Below are 13804 nucleotides of genomic sequence, written 5' to 3'. Positions count from 1 at the left end.
AGAACACTGATAGATGGCAAAGCCGGTCCTTGAACAAAGAAGAAAGGATTCCTCTTTGTTTTGCTCACAAAGGCAATTTCATTGCCATCTGTCAGTACCACTAAGAATCTTAAGATAAAATTCAATTTTTTCCTCAAATTCATTGCTAGAAAACTAGTTATGAGCCATAGTATTGTAATTTCTCTCATTTTTCAGTAAACTCCAGAAAATACGTAATTTAAAAACACTTTTTTGTAGCCACATCTATATTGTTTCTTCAGGATTTCTTATGCAAATAACCCCCTTGTTGGGTAAGATTTCAATTTATATTTAAATTAAAGAGAAGAAGATGGAGAAATCACAGCTTTTGGTAAACATAATTTTTTAAAAGATTTTTTATTTGAAAGAGAGAGTGTGAGCAGAGGAGGGGCAGAGGCAGAGGCAGAGGGAGAGAGAGAGAGTCCTCCAGCAGACTTCTCCCTGAACCCTGGTGGGGACCTGAGGACCTTAGAATCATGAACTGAGGCATAATCCAGAGTTAGATGCTTAAAGGACTGAGCTACCCAGGCTCCAGAGTAAACATCTTAATAAGTTAAATGATTACTTAAAAACTGATAGGTTTACAAAGTCTGAGAATTTTAGAGCCATTAAATCCTTTTTTTAATATTTTCACATATTAGTATAACATTTTAACTCCTGCATACCCTAAGAAAATAATTTTGCATATACTAAGAGAACAAGCATTCGGGAGGAAAGGAAGCTATAAAGTAAAATGAAAAGAAATATTGAGATCAGAATATTAACACTGTCTTACATTGCTTCATGTAGGCTTCTCATTTCCTATCTAACGTAGAAACCAATAGTCTTATCAATGACCGCTGAGGAATCAACTATGTAACAGGTAAGGAATTCTAAAGGATTCACCAGAAGGAAGTAATTACTCCAAGTCACACTTATGCTGAAAAGGTGTATCACTGCTCTTTTCCTTTTCTCCTGTTTTTCTTTTTTTATTCTTTTCTTTCCTTTATCCATTTTTCTTGGCATAGCAAATAAAATAAATTTCAGGCATGACTAGCCTCTTTCCTCTCACAATTTTCCATCTTTATTTTTATGTCATTTTCCCCCCTAAGTGCCAGATTGACTATTCTCATTAACATTATTTCAACTCATCAAATATTCTATTTCCTTTCATTCAAAATTTACTTCAAAGTCAGTGTTCTCTGGAATGCACACCAAGCAAGTTAAAAATAGAGATATTTGCCAGAAAGTGAAGTTCAGAAATTAACAAAAAGGTTCTTGGCAGTTTCCAAGAAACAGAAGTTTTACATGCTAAAAAAAAAAAAGTATGAGCAAACTTTTGCAAACATTATTATGCACCAGATTCTGCTGCTGTTTTGTTTTTTAATATACAATAGGCCAAGATAAAAGATGGTTGAAGGAAAAGGTTGAAGAATTTGAGATCCTCTGATCCTCTGTAACAAAATCACTACAAAAGTAGGGTTGGTGTCTTATTCACTGCTGAATTTCTAACATAATATGGTTTCTGGAACATGATAGGTGCTCAATAAATATCTGTGGAATGAATGGATATTTGTTGAAGAGTGACTTTGGATGTTAAATCAGGAACACAGCAATTAAGTTTTGATATTAAATAACACAGAAGGTATTATTGTCTTGCCTTAATGAATCCTTACTTATCCATGAGTAGAAGCAATGAGGGAAATACTCTACAAGTCATTAAAACACAGCCCTGTTTAGTAATGTGGATATAATATGGGCTTAAAGATAATGTGACCATTGTCATTTTGGTACTCGTAATAAGAGAAAAGTGGACACTCTAGTCAGATCATGATTCCTAGGCTTTACACAGGCAGAGATCAGAAAGTTAAAAACTAGGTGTCATCCTCTAGGTCAATATTATAAGGAAAAGGAATGGAGAAGGCACAGGGAATTTCAGGATGTTATGAAAACAAAAATTCTAACCTGTAATCATGCATTTAGCCACAATAAGGTATGTGAGACCTGTAGAGCAGGGTTTCTCAATCTCAGTATTATTGACATTTGGATTCCCAGACTTATTTGTTGTAGGGAGTGCCCTGTGCATTGTAGGATCCTTAGCAGCATCCTTGTCTTCTATCCACCAGATGCTGAGTACCCCACCCCCTTTGTTGCAGTGACCAAAAAATATCTTCAGACAAGGCCAAATTGAGAACTGCTCAAAAGAAAGGAAAAGAGAGGCAGCATTCTTAGGTTTTAGAAATACTTCCAAGCAAAAAAAAGGAACTTGTAAGAGTGGTTCCAAAATCATATTATTACAGTCAAAGAGTTAAAAATCTCAGTTTAAGAAAAACTTTAAGGACAAAAGCCAGGAATATTCCTAGTGCCTTATGAGAGCAAGGTAATAATGGCTCATTATGTATAAACCACAGGACAATTAAAATCACCAAAATATTTTGCATGTGTCTTCTCCATTTTGAAAACAATTTTCTAATAAAGAGCCCATTTTTAGATAAGAAGAGAATAAAAAAGCACTTTACTACTTTATATATTATTCTGAATTCCTGAAGTTAGGCAAATTTCATACCAAAAATGTATGGGAAAATTAGTAATCAAAAGCACAATGTATATTTAGAAATTCTTGAAGTGATGTTTAACAGTAATACCATGAAACAAATAATCCCAGTTAAAAAAATAAAAGCAATTAAGTGATATTAAAAATTGATATGATGATTAATAAAGATCCCTGATATACTTCTAGAACATGAAAGAAATGCTAAGTGCCTACGATAGAAGAAATGACTGTCAAAAGCCTTCTTGAGTTCACTATAAATGAGATATGTTAAATTAATCTCACACTTTACTGGGTTTCTTGAATTGTACATCAGCATTATGCTATAAATACAGTGTTTCTTGATTACCATGAAGGGTTTATTGAATAGTCTTAGGCTGTGTATATTCTTGTGGATAAACAGGAAGAACATGGCTGGTTGCTAATATGATTTATTTTCCCCTACCATTCTCCCCACCTTCACACCTTCACCCAATGCTTTTGGGAATCTCTAGGAGTCCATAAAATAAAGTTTCAAAGCCATTAGATTCACTAATCAATAAGTGCCCTTAAATGCCTATCATTTTGTGGTATTTCAGTCACTGTGATCTATAAACGACCAATGAATTCAGTGTCTTCTCAACTTAAGGTTGAACAAAATTTAAAAAAAAAAAAAAAAAAAAAAAAAAAGGTTGAACAAAATTTTATAGACCTATTTCCATCCCAACCTGAATAAATCTCTCTCTCTCTCTCTCTCTCTTTTTTTTTTTTTTTTTTTTTTGGCAAAACCCTGAATCCACAGAGAGGTCCATATCAGTTAATATTGGCTTAATTTTAAAATACCATTCATAAATAAAGTCAAGATTGTTATGCTGTTAAGTATTTTCTTTACAGTTACTTTATTCCTATCACAGTTGTTCTGTTATACTGACAAAGATACGGTGTGCTAGATGTGAGAAGAAATCTGCCCGTAAGCTACTGTATCAGTCTCACTTTCGCTCCACTCCACCCGTCTCACATAGTCACCTGTCACCTGCCTGCAGTAATTACAAAAAAGACTGAGCAAAAACTTTACCAGTACAGATATTTTAAGCACTGTGTACCAATAATATCAAAAGTATATTTTCAGGGCACAGAGCACTATTTGACAAGGCAAAGAAAGGAATGTAAACTAGAACAGAACTGTTTAATTACATCTCACCTGAAAACAAATGCGGTTTCAACAAAAAATGGTAATAAATCACACCAAGTATATGTAACTGCAAACCATGCATTTATTTAAAGGGCTGATTCAATTCCACTTACTACGTAAGTTAAAAAATAGAGCAAAATGAAAATTTGTGATAGTTGATGATACTGTGACTCTCTATTTTAGTTAATTAAAAAATGCATAGGAATTCAAGGAAGGAGACTCCATTTTGGCAAGTTAAAAATAAATGCATGGATTGCATGTTATACTTAATGATCACTTCACAGACCTTATTCCACATCATGGTTTCATTGCCAGAGTATTGGTTCACCTTTGGAAAACCCAAATAATATTACCAGGTAAAGGCATGCTGCAAGGATTTCTTTCCAGCATCAACTAGGTTTCAAATTACACGGGTCATATTTATACTCAGGTGTCTTCAAACTCTGAACAAATGGAAACTTTCTTAATGAGACAACAAATATTTGACCTGACTTGTATCCATGTTGATGAGCTTCCTTGTAAAGGAACTATATCCCGGGAAACACAGAACCTTGGGAGAGAGAAGGTAAAATATGACTCTGAAAGAAAGGATTAATAACAACACTTTGCAGATTTGCCAATCAACTTGTTTTCAATGTGGAGTCCACATGAACTCTATGAAGTTTTAAGTGTAAGTTCACAGGATTACAGAGTTCAACCTGAATCTATGAAAGTATGAATTCGTCAAGAATGGGAGAATGATTTGACCCAAGAAACTCGACTCCCAGAGTCCTTTTCCAGCGCTTATCCCAAATTATTACCCACTGTGAGCACTGCATTGGTGAGCCTGGGAGCAAGTGACTTTGAATCAAAAAATGCCATTTTCCTTCCTGAGAAAGAAGGGTGAATTTTGTGTTTGTATCAAGCCTATTAGCAGTAGTATTAAGTACAAGAACTCTGATTTTATCTTCATCTTTAGGACAAAATTATGAGGAAAACAGCCAAAAGGGATAATTAAAATATATTTGGTTTTAAGATATAAGTAATCAATTTATAAATAAAATCAAGCATTTCTTTTTAAAGTTAACAAATATGAAGACCATTTCTCAGTTGGAACAAGTCAAACACAGTTTGAGATCTTTTCTTCAAGCAGAAATAAAGATATTTGCTTCCATAGCAATGATTTTATATTTCAACCCAAACACACTCACAACTTCTTGCTTTACATGGATTTACTACTCTGAAATCAAGAAGAAACCAACTTGAAAGCCAGTCTTACAACTGTCTATTATTATCTCTACCTCTTGTTTTTTTTTTCTCAGAAGCTTCAGCTGGAAGAAAATCAACTTCGCATGATTTTACATGAAACTATCCCACGTATCAAAAACCATCGTTTTTAGATCCACTCATTCACTCAACATAAAAGCATTTAAATGATTTAGGAAAACTGAAGCATTAGGAAGAAGGTAGCACTTTCAAATCCAAATCTTACCTGGTCAGTTGAAACGGAACAACACCCCTGAAAGCCTTCTTGATTTGTGCTCCTCTCCTCAAGGGACAACTAAATCACAGCAGCCTATATTCTTAAACCCTCAAAGAAAAATCAGGAAGCTTGATCTGTGCACATAATGGCCTGCATAATGTAAGAAAGCACCGTTTCTTGGCAACTAGAAAACAATCCTTTTCAATTAACTCAGCAATTGGCCCACATTTGTTGTTAAACACAGAGTAAAGAAAATGCTTTAAGAACTTGAAAGAACTTGGTAATAGCTCACCAAGAAAGTCAGGTCAGTTTGTTCATTTTTGAAAAACGTTTTTAGTTGATTGACTGCCCATTCCAATTGTCTAACCCTCTCCTAGGACCTTCCGTTGACATACCTGTCTCGCTTACTTGTTGCATAGTATTTACTTTAAACCTCAATCCTGAATAGTTGCATCTGTTGCAGAAACACAGGGAAAACCTGAAAGGTGGTTCCAACAAAGCGGTGGCATGTAATGTTTTCCTGCTCTTTTTCATTTTGCATACCATATTTCCCTTTCTAAAATGCCAGCTTCAGTGTAGGTCCGGATGCTTATTAGGGTACATAATTCAGAGCAGTTGTATGTTATAGTCTCTTGGCTGTTAAAGACCACCTCCAGCAGGCACAAATTTTAGGTGATATAGAAGAAGTACAGCTGGGCTAGATTGATTTGGTGCTACAGTAACTGTTTTGAAGGGGTTTGTGTATACTTATGAGAATTTGGACAATCTCCTTAGGGCACTGTGCATTCTTACACGCATAATGGAAATCTCACATATCAGAAGGACTCCATCTATGGGGCCCCTATTTAAAAATGTCTGTTTGAAAAGGCAAGTGGTTAGGGTGCCTTGGTGGCTCGGTTAAGCATCTGACTCTTGATTCCCACTCAGCTCATGATCTCAGGGTCATGAGGTTGAGTCCCCTGTTGGGTTCCACACTGGGTGTGGAGTCTGTTTAAGATTCTCTCTCTCCCTCACCCTCTGCCCCTCCTTCCCTAAAAAAAAAAAGAAAAGGACTGTGGTGAGCAAAATACAAGTTATAAACAGGTAATTCTTGCTGTTAAACTTTACCATTTCCAGTAGCAAAGGTTTAACTATCTGTATGGTTATACTTCCCAAATGGGAAAATAGCTTAAGGCGGATAATTTCCATAATTAATCAAAGCTAAATTGCTTGAATTTTGTCTTTATAACCCCTTCACTTTGCCAGGATTGACCAAGAGTGTACATTATAGTGTTTAACTTCAACAGCCCTTTTATTCTTTCTCCTTTTATCATCCAAATCTCTCTAAAATGTGTGTACCTTATCTTGCTATCATTATCATTTTAAACCATATCCTTCTGGAGGCATTATCTTTGCATGAAGCACTTTCTCTGTTAGTGGGAATTTGAGACAGTGTTGTACACCGTTGAAGGCGATGTATTTAGGCAGACCTTCTGGCATCTTCAAATCATACTCTTGACAGCTGTGTATACTTCCCAGGGATAGAATGGGCTGGGATAATTTTACTAGTGTTTCTTCAGCTTTAGTACTAATGATTCCCCTTGCTAGCTCCATGACCTTAGGCAGATTGGTTAAACATTTTGTGACTCAGCTCCCTTTTCTGTCAAATGAATTTAATAATATTTACATTGCAGGATTGTTGTGAGGATTGACCGAGATTACATATGTAAAGCTTCTTAAAACAGTGGCCAGGGAGATGGTAGGTGCTCAAAGGTTATGTTATTAACATCCTTGTTGTTGTTATTAGTGTTCCTGAACTAAATAATTTCCAGGTCCTTTCCAGAGTTCGGATTTCAAAGATCCTATACTATTCTTATGTAAAAATCTGAAGTAATATAAAAAAAGGTTCTTGAGGCATTTAATATAAAATTATTTTTTCCTTTTCAATAGATTAATCCTCATTTACCATTTAACATGTCTAATATCTAGAACTTTTGTATGCCTTTTTACTAATAAAAGAAAATGCACATTTATTTAAAAAGTGGGATGTTTCTTTATCTTCATGAAAAATGCACTCATATTAAATACCTTGACTTTAACCAAAGGCATTGAGAAACAGAATTTCTGCAAGATATTTTCAAGACATTTTATTACATGCAATACAATTATTAAAAGATTCACAAGCCTTTCTTATACTCCTAAAATGTATGGACCGTTTGCTTTAGCATTTGGCATTCCTTTGGACGTCAGCAGTTGTAAATACTAATATTTGAGAGGAAACGTATGCTTTTGAGTATTTGCTATAAACAGAGTCCTGCCAGAGTGGGCTATCAAGACTCCACATGATCCTCTCCAGTTTGAAAGGCAAGTTTAACCTGAGGTAAATCCATTATGCAGCTCCCTCAATCAAAATATCATGCCCTCTTTCTGCTAGGAAAACAAAAATCAAATTTAGTAAGGGGCCAACTGAACCAACCTACCTAAGAGGGAGTAGATTCAGCTATTCAGGTAGGTAATTACTATTATCTGCTCAGTGCATCCTTGTTCTTTATTCCTGACAGTCTTGTTTGCCTCAGTGTCTTGAAATAGCAAATTTTGGCACAGGGGAAATGAAATCTGCAAAAAGGAAAGAAAGAACAAGAAACCTGAAAGGATAATATTTGTTTAAAAGGCTGAACTCCGGAGATTGTAACAGAAATACTCTGTTAAATATCAATCTGGTATCTCTCTTCACAGAAGATTACATATAATACGAAAGCAGTGCTGCATACGGTACTGGGAAATGTGAATTCCTCATCACAAATTCGATGACAGAACAGTCTAAATCACAGAGTAAGTTTCCTTCCATAACTCTGAAAAAGTCTGCAAAGTTTAGTGATACCAGTTTGAACAGCATAAAAACCTAACAAGATATATGGCATTTATTAGTAACTTTTGGGTACCCCTACTTCTAATTCAAGTATAATGTTGAAAAATGATCCACGTGGGAAATACCAGCATTTAAATAAAAATAAGGTCAGTGCTGATCCACAGAAATATGTAGAAGTCATAGATAATCCTTCTACAAATTATCAATTTTCAAACAAGACATCAAGTCTCATACAACAGAAATTGAGGAGGACTGTGCAAAACAGTTCTTACAGATGGTATTTAATGATAAAATGTTTTACAAAATAATATTTTATAAACAGTGACTAAAAATAGGAATAAAATTTCAGCAGGTTACAGTCAGTCATAGTATAATAGAGCAAAACCAAATTTTTCCAAGGCCTCATCATTGGAGTAAGGGAGAAAATCAGGTATAAGGAATTGCTTGGGGGGCACCTGGGTGGCTCAGTTGATTAAGCCTCTGTCTTTGGCTCAGGTCAGGATCTCAGGGTCCTAGGACTGAGCAGGTGTTGAGCCCTGCTCAGTGGGGAGTCTGCTCCTCTCCCTCTGCCCCTCCCCGACTCCTGTGTGTGCTCACTCTCTCCCTCTCTCAAATAAATAAATAAATAAAATCTTAATAAAAAGAAATTGCTTGGGTGCCCATTGGAAGGGTGCTGTTTCTTATAATCTAGAATTTTAATATGCAGGCCTCACAGTAAGAAACAGCTGACCTTGGGAAATTTATTAAACATGCAGATTCTTTGACCCCAAAGCCAGAGATACTGATTGAATGTCTTCAGTAAGACCAAGGAATCTGTGTTTCAGTAGGTTACCACCCCCACCCCCACCCGGCACTGAAGCAGGTGAGTTTGAAGGCCACTGCTGGGAACTACCCATCCAGAGAAACACAGGTTGGTTAGGTCTCTGCTTCTCTGATACAGGGAACATTTGGATAACGGAAAGATAAGGAAGGTGGCCCAAAGGAAGAAATGTGATTAGTCATGAAGACGACTAGGGAAATACAGCTCAGCTTCCCGGGAGCCAGAGAAAAGGATGGAGAAGGGTGGGGAATGAATCTTGAGAGACAAAGATGTGGAGATGTCTGTAATGGTGTCCTACTTCAGACTTCTAATACCATTTAATGTAATGGCATAAAAGTCAGAATCCTTAAAATAGACTATCAGACTGATCCCCCTTAGTTCTCATGTCTTACTATCCCCTCAGCTGACTTCACTCGGCCTGTTATTTCTTTAAACATGGTGCCTTCCTTCACATCTTTCCTTAAATGTCATCTCAAGAGTCCATCTCTATCCACGCTACCTAAAACCACACCCACTGCCAACCTCACTGATGCTTTTTCTTCCCTTGCTGCCTTAATTTTCCCTTTATCATTTATGACTGAGTTTCCTTTGTTCATTTTCTGTCTCCACCTCCCACTAGGCTGTATGCTCTACAATGGTAGGGATTTTGACCTCTTTTGTTTACTGGTATATCTCCAGCATCTAGAATGGTCCCTGGCAGATTATAAGTACTACTCCACAGGATTAAAGAGGTTCCCCAGTAAAAGGAAAAGGATTTTATTAAGCGCTAGTAGAGAAAAAGTTTATGTAAAATATTTGATTTTTAAAAAAATTCCTCTGTGTTCTTCTAGGAAGAAGAAAAGATAAGAACTGAAGTATGGGAATCTTTTCAACTGTTTCGCTGGTTGAAGGTATATTTGTTTTCCATTCTTTCACAAAAATAACCATGAGTAGTTACTGTTTAACCCTATTGAAAGCTAATAATTGTGTCACTTTGGCCTTGGGGAAATGAAAAACAGGAAACACTGTATTGAGGTACATAGATTCATAAGTAATATTTTAAAAGGTTATTTGAAGGTTGTTAACAGAATTTTTTTTAACAGAATTGTGTTAAGGTAAAATAAAAATATATTTTTTTGAAAAAGCATTAAAAAACTAGAAAATAGTCATTGGTACTCTGTTTCTTAACATAATTGGCTAAACCTGAATATTATTTTTTGAGCAAAAGCATTAAAGACATAAGCTTAAGCAATTAAAATTATTATTCTAATTAGTAATGGCAAGATTACTGCACTTTATTTCAGAATGTTTCTTCTGAATTGTCTGACCTATAGAGATTAAGGATAGAAATGACTTCAGCAGTTCATCTGAAAAGGGAGAAAAGGCCTTTTGTCCACCTAACATCTTTCCTTCACTCCTTTCCCAACTCCCATTCCTTAGAAAAGTCCACTTTTATTTGTATATCACACTGGACTTTCTTCCCATAATAACATGAAAATACCTTTAAGTTGTTTGCAGGGCCACCGTAATGGCCTGGTGGCTTTTCAACTGTCTTATCTACTGGACAGCTGAGTCCTGTTCATTGGACAGGCTTCTGACATTGGGTACACAGAAGTGCAAGGGCAGGTGCAAAAGTATGATTGAAATGGAAATAGAAGGGGGAACAGGAGGTGGGAAATGTTTGTGACTTTCTGCTTTATCATATGTACAGAAGACTAGTGACTCTCAAAGCAACATAAACCTCTGTATGTTTCCTGACATTTCATTCCTGTCCCATTTTCATATCTTCAATATTCAAAATCTCTTCCTCAGATAAGTTAACATTAACAAATAAGCATCACATCCATACTGTGTCCCCAAGAGTCTTCTCTATATGCCTCTTTCAAAATAGTCTCTCCATCTGTCTCTCTTCCTCATTCTTCCTTTCCCCCATGTCTCCTCACCTCCTTCCCTGCTCTCCTATACACACACACACACACACACACACACACACACACGATACCTACGGAAGTGCGTGTTTACTCTTCTCTGACTTGTTAACAGTGCTCCTACTCTGTGCCAAGCACTGGTGAGCAAATTACATATGTTATCTCATTTAACCATTAAGCCAACCCTAGAAGGGGAATACTTCTATCTCCAATGTTCCAGATATGGAAAATGAGCCACAGGGAGGGTGAGTCAATTTCTCAGTCCCATTTATCAGTCAGAGAAGCTAAAACCAGAGCTGACTGATACCCAAATCTACGCATTTAACCATTACACTCTATGGCCTCTCCTCAGCCTCCTCCCATGACCAAAGTGAGTGTACTTGAAAAGCCTCTGACCTTTGTGTGTTGAATAAATAATAACATAAAATGGAATGCCTGGCAGATCTACTGCTTGTGGACCTCAGAATGGATTTCTTTAGTGTAATTAATTTTTTTTTTGGTTTTTTTGCTATTTATAAAACACCATGAAGTACTTTTAAGGACAAAAGAAGCAAACATTTTCATGCAGTCTTATGTAATAATGTGCAATTTAGACCTAATCCTTTTAGCCCAGAGATGGAAGACTGACACTCTAAACAAAACTCATTGTGTTCTTTTGTGCTGCCATAACAAGGTATTTAAAGGATGAAATTCTGGCTGACAGATGGATTTCTTGGCATCACTATACATGCATCACAGAAATTGTTTTGTTTCAGAGGATTCAAACAAGATGCCTGACATTTCTCAGAAGATATTTCTACTTATAAATATGGTTACTTGTTAGGTGGTGGTGTTAATGGACAATAACAAAGGTTTTTAAGGTTTGTGTCCTGTTTATAATTTTGTGTGATGCGTCAAAAGTGCACTTACTGAAACTCATCCTAACTCAGAGTCCAAGTATTTGGTCTTGGTATATAATGTTCGTATAGATTCCCCTCATCCACACATGGGATTTCTCTGTATCCCGTGGCACAATACATGGAAACACTCTACTATATACCTTAACTAACATGGAATAGAGAAGACCATTCAGCTGTATATCTGTGTGGCCAGAGTTGCTGTCTAGGATAGAGTACTTGAAGACCATCCACAGTTCCTTCAGATCACTTCTTGCCATATGTTACTTGAGGATGCTACAAGATTGTCATAATGTCACGTATTCTTGGAGTATGGGAACTTGACTGTCATTCAAAAATGCAAATAAAAGCTCTGGTCACGTAGGAATCTCCTTTGGGCCTAGAATCATCAAAAAATGAAAAGGGCCAAAAGAAGAACATAAGGGCCAGCCTTTTGCTTTTAGACAAATGACTGCTTATTTCATCCAAGGAAGCCAATAGTGGTGTCTCTTCTTGAAGATCAAAGGGTAGAGCCTTTCTATGGTGCCTCACTCGTTTTGGCATAAACCATAGAATTTCTTTTCTTTTCCTACCAAAATACATTATTTCAACAAAAGCTCAAGGAGTATCTCCTATGTATCTGGCATTATCATAAGGACTGGTGATGCAAGAGAAAGCAAGACAGCAAGGCCCCTTTGGTGGATTTTTAAAAAATGGCTGTAAAATTCTTAGACACCCCTCACACTGAGAGATGAGTATACATTCCCTCACTGTGAATATGGGTAGATTCATAACTACTTTGACTGTAGAGTAAGGAGAAATGATGCTATGTGATTTCTGAGACCAGGTCATAAAAGGTGAGACAGTTTTTACCCTGCTCACGAGAACCCTTATACTTGGGGTCCTGAATTACCACTTAAGAAATCCAAATACCCAAAGCTGCCAAAGTGTGAGGAAGCTAAGCCATATGTATTTACATGCCCCAGGTGACAATCTAGCTCAGATCCCAGCTGACAGCTGGCTTCACCTGCCAGACATGACAATGAGCTCTCTTGGACATGCAGCCCAATTGAGCTCTACGTGATTAATGTAGTTCTGGACCACATTTGACAATGACTACATGAAGGACCCCAGGTAGGATCTGCCTAGCTGAGCTCTTCCCAAAATTACTGTCAGACAAAATCATGAGCAAAAACAAAATGATGTAGGTTTTATATGGATTTGCTATCTAGCAAGAGCAATAGATTTTGATACCTGGACATGGGTGTTACTGGGACCAGTGAGCCTTAAAGTGGCTGACAGTGAAGGTCTGAAGGAGCATGAGTGGAATGGCATTAGGGACTAGAAAATAGAAGATCTTTGATATATAGTGATAGAAAGTTTGGGAAAATGGTCACTTGCAGATAAAGAGAAGTGTATCTAGTGAACTAATTGATCTGGCCAGGGATATTTCTAAGCTGAATGTTGAAAGTGACAACTAATTTCTTTTAGCTGCATATCAAAGATAAAGAGATGTGAGCTAAAAAAAGAAATTATCCCGTTTTTAAGCAGAATGTAGGGCAAATAAAAATGACCCCTGATTTGCTATTTTCAAAAATAAAAATATTTCTCATCTCTAGTTTCTCTCCAAAGAGGATTCTCAAAAGTAAGAAAGAGCCTCCAGGGAAAGATCAAATCCAGGGTGCTTTCAGGAATGTGCTCTTAGGGCAAGCATGAAGCAAAATGTGTGGCTGTAAAAACCTTTCTTAAGAATTGAAGTATTTAAGGTGATTTCTCATAGATCTTTTCAAAAAGTCTTTTACTGATTTTCAGGACATGCTTTCCAATCCCTCTATTTTCAATTAACAAGAGGTGTTCTGAGAATCTTAAAGGAATAGGCCCCAAATACCCTCATAAGGAATCCAAAGTAGACATCTACTCTGAGGCCAACTTTCCAGTTTTTGTATAGGAATGCACTGTTTGAGATTGAATATTTTAAGCAAAAATCAAGAATTTATATCATTATATAAGCTAAAATCATTCCAAGTTACAGGTGAGAGGCTTTTTTTTTTTTTTTTGAGATTTACCTCAACAGACTCTAAAATATAACCCTTTTTTTCCCAATGGCAAGTGTATATGTAGCCACTGTGCTTTTGCTTTTACCAAGCTCTATCTGTCAAGTCCATCAAATGTA

At 36.4% G+C, this 13804-nt stretch overlaps 1 protein-coding gene across 2 annotated transcripts in view; it reads right to left on the bottom strand.

The window, feature by feature from the left end:
- The window catches only part of ITPRID2 (ITPR interacting domain containing 2), a 91070-nt gene extending 85751 nt beyond the window's left edge, over positions 1–5319 (bottom strand). For both annotated transcript variants that reach the window (XM_072752097.1, XM_072752099.1), the window contains exon 1: positions 5191–5319. The gene's annotated coding sequence lies outside the window, so the exon portion shown is untranslated. The remainder of the gene's footprint in view (positions 1–5190) is intronic.
- Positions 5320–13804: the final 8485 nt, after the last annotated feature.

The sequence above is a fragment of the Vulpes vulpes genome, chromosome 3 (assembly GCF_048418805.1).
Source record: "Vulpes vulpes isolate BD-2025 chromosome 3, VulVul3, whole genome shotgun sequence".
NCBI classification, from domain to species: domain Eukaryota; kingdom Metazoa; phylum Chordata; class Mammalia; order Carnivora; family Canidae; genus Vulpes; species Vulpes vulpes.
Note: the sequence above shows the minus strand (reverse complement) of the source record. Positions and strands in the feature narration are given on the sequence as shown.